Below are 3,465 nucleotides of genomic sequence, written 5' to 3'. Positions count from 1 at the left end.
TTATTTTCTCATGGAATTGTTGTTGTTAATTATGATCAATTGAAAAGCATATTTGAAGCTGTACCTGGACAAGAGGCCTTATAATCGATTTTGATAATTCTTATTGAGATACACAAACTGAATAATTGTTCTTACATTGGTTTCACATGATTTTCAGGACTGATTTCTTTACGTATTATTGTACTCTATTTTCTTATTACGTATTGTCCCCGAAGAACTCATGAGTACAAAGTACTCAGGCGTACCATTGTTGTTTTTTATGGTATATTAGGTAACAGAGAAGAGCAGGTTCTTGATACTTTGGGCGTTTAGGAAGGACTTGCTGTTGCTGCTAATTTGGTGAGCCCACACATTCATTCGTGGGACACCCTATTTATTTGTTTATTCATTATATTAGTTTTCTGGGCTGCGTCCCGATGAGTCAAACTATTCTTCCTTTATCTTAAAAGCTCCATAGTATACCTCCTTGTGGGTAGTTGTTGAGTTATTAATTAACTCTCGGGCACGTTATTACGTTTGACTAAGTATTTGATTAATAAAGACTTCTGCTGATTTAATTCATATATTGATGATTTGTTTACATTTATTTTATAAATTGTTGGAGGCGAATATGGAACTTGGCGGGTTCCAGTATTATTATTGCATCTTTTAGGTTCTTTCGATGTTGTTCATGACGTCGGATGCCGGTCACGTCTAGGGTGAATTTTGGGGCGTGACAGTACTTGAGCCCTCATACCTTGGCCTCCAGTACCAAGGGACTATCTGTATACGGGAAAAACCGAGGGCAAAGGTATCCTCGGTTTCCCGACATGGAAATTAAGCTCATGATGATCAATGCTGGGTCGAATGAGTCCCATTTGGGGTCAAAGACAAATGTTGGATCATAACAGGACCGAGTGCACATGGTCCTGGGTCGTTGAGTCCGGCTGGAACTAGATATCGCGGGAAGGCGGTTAACCATGATAAGTGAGGGTCCGAAATATCCGTCATCAACCGGATATGTTAGCGGTGCCGATCTCGCTTGTCAAATACTGAAGATTTTTGTACCTTATTTAGACTTATACTAGGGTTAGGACTCTCTCTACTATATAAAGAGGAGGCCCGCCTTTATTTTGGTTGTTTTGGATATGCACAAACATATAGAGCAATACAAGATAATTCTAAGTGGTCATCCATCTTTCTAAGTGTTCTATCATTGTTCATTACTTAATCACTAGAGCACAAGCCCGGTTCTTAGGACCCAAGCCCACTGATTGGTCGCTTCCCTAGATCCGTCGTTGCTTTTACTGTGGTTTGATTGTTTTTTACTCGCATTTGCTTTAATATTTATCGCTTAGTAGTCATTCGTATTGAATTAAACCGCATATCCTTCGCACCGCGTACAAATTTAATTGTTATCCATTTTAAGGGTAAACATACGGAACAACCTTTTTTGTCTAAGGTGTCACTTATTATGGGATGAAGGGAGTAGTCTGTGAATAGAGTATCGTGCGTTATTAATAGTCCCCCACAACCAGCGTACTCTTTTTATACTTTAAATCATGTTTTTCTTAGATATTAGTTACTTCTTCAATCATTATTATTTTATTTTTTGTTTATTATAGGATGATTTTTTTTCTCCTTTAATTGTCTTTTGCATTAGCATTTTTATGTTTTTTTCCTTTGGAAAAATGATTACTTCAAAACAACATACCACTATATTAGCTTTGATCTAACATATTGTTAATTTAATTTTTGTTGATAGCTTAATTTACATTTAGATTTAAATTTTTTTATTAGCTCGTTTGACGAAATGTTTTATCATTAACTTCTTTAAAATGTTAAATCCTGTTGGTAAAAATTTTGGATCGCCCACTGCACATTTACTGAGTTAGTGCTGGCAATGAGTGTCGTATCTTATTCTGCAATTGATTTATATTATATTTTTTGTGAAAAGAAGAGGGTTAGTAGAGACACAAGGTCTATTTTCCCCTATCTTTTTTGGGTCCCTTTGAGGACATCCGATAAAATTAGAATGATACAAAGAAGATTAGCATGACCCTTGCGCAAGGATGACACACACAAAATGAGAACACTCTACGTTTTTTGGAACTAAAATGGGAAAAAATGCACAACCCTCTCATGTTAGTTATGGAATTATGCTCCTTCATTCATTGTATGACAATGAAATGATATACTGAAAGTTCATCTAAAATTAGGATGATTTTAATGGATTTCTTTATGTTGTAGTCATTTCGGAGTTTAGCTATAAATTTATTTTAATGATATCGTTATCATTTATAAAATCGTGTATTACATGATTCAGCATACACGCGCAACGCACGTGCCACGAGACTAGTTATATTAAAAGCATGAACTGCCTAATTTGAAAGTTAAATAACTAAAATACCCTTCTAATTTAACTAAGCATGAACTACCTAATTTGAAAGTTAAATTACTAAAATACCCTTCTAATTTAACTAAAAAAATTCTATTAATGGAAATAGCATATTTAAACAAAGAAACACCAACAATATTTGAAGGGATGTATTCTTTCAAATGAGTTACTAATATTCCGAATCGTTGCTAACTAATTAACCATTCCTATTTTATTTATTTTCAAACATCACTGTTCTCTTTTGCCTTCCGCAAATTTTCGGTTGTTTTGTTGTTTGACCGGGAAAAATATTGCACACAGATATTCTTCTTGGCGGTACATCTTTAAAGTATATTGTTTAACCTTAAAATGGAAAATACTTGAATTTGTATGCGGTGCTAAGGATATATGATTTAATTCAATACGAGATTAGATTACACGATAAGCGAATAAGTAAAATGAAATATATAGATCTGACAAAAATGTATACTGACTGGCCTCGGGTACTGGGAACCGAGGTCGAATCCCTATGATCGAATATCTGAACAATAAAGAACAAAGAGAATTTTAGAAAGGATGAATGAATTCAGGTAATTGTATTGCCTTTCTTAGTACATGATTTTTCCATTATCTGTTGAGTGAAAAAATAAAAGAACCCCCTTAAATGAATGGGGGTCTCCTCTTTATATAGTAAAGGAGTCCTAACCCTAGTACAATTCTAAGTAAGAAAAGGAATCTGTTGACAACTGTTGCTGGGATTGGTGCCGAAATATCTAGCTGAAGGTGGATATTCCGGTCTTCTCCTCATGGTGGTTAACCTCCTCTTCATCCTGCCTTAATGTCTCATTCCGGATCGGGCTTGGTGCCCGATCCCAATATACTGGTCTTATCCCGGCCGAGCATGACGAACATAACATTCACGTCGGGAAACCGAGTATATCCGTATCCTCGGTTTTAACCGTATACAGGTAGTCCCCCTATTTCCCAAGGTGAAATTTTGACTGCGGGAAATTGACCCAAATAAAGTAGAGTAGCTGCACCCATCTAGCTAGGACAAGACCTTCTAGTCAACACTTCATTCTGCCCTATACTAGGTCATCATTATTTAG

The 3,465-nt window shown here is 35.8% G+C and overlaps 1 non-coding gene across 1 annotated transcript; it reads left to right on the top strand.

Moving 5' to 3' along the window:
* Positions 1–1,984: 1,984 nt before the first annotated feature.
* Positions 1,985–2,087, top strand: LOC132032213 (U6 spliceosomal RNA). The gene has a single exon (XR_009408364.1). It is a non-coding gene; the product is annotated as a U6 spliceosomal RNA (small nuclear RNA).
* Positions 2,088–3,465: the final 1,378 nt, after the last annotated feature.

This window comes from Lycium ferocissimum, chromosome 9 (genome assembly GCF_029784015.1).
Source record: "Lycium ferocissimum isolate CSIRO_LF1 chromosome 9, AGI_CSIRO_Lferr_CH_V1, whole genome shotgun sequence".
NCBI lineage: Eukaryota > Viridiplantae > Streptophyta > Magnoliopsida > Solanales > Solanaceae > Lycium > Lycium ferocissimum.
The sequence above is the reverse complement of the archived record's forward strand: the minus strand, read 5'-3'. Positions and strand labels throughout refer to the sequence as shown.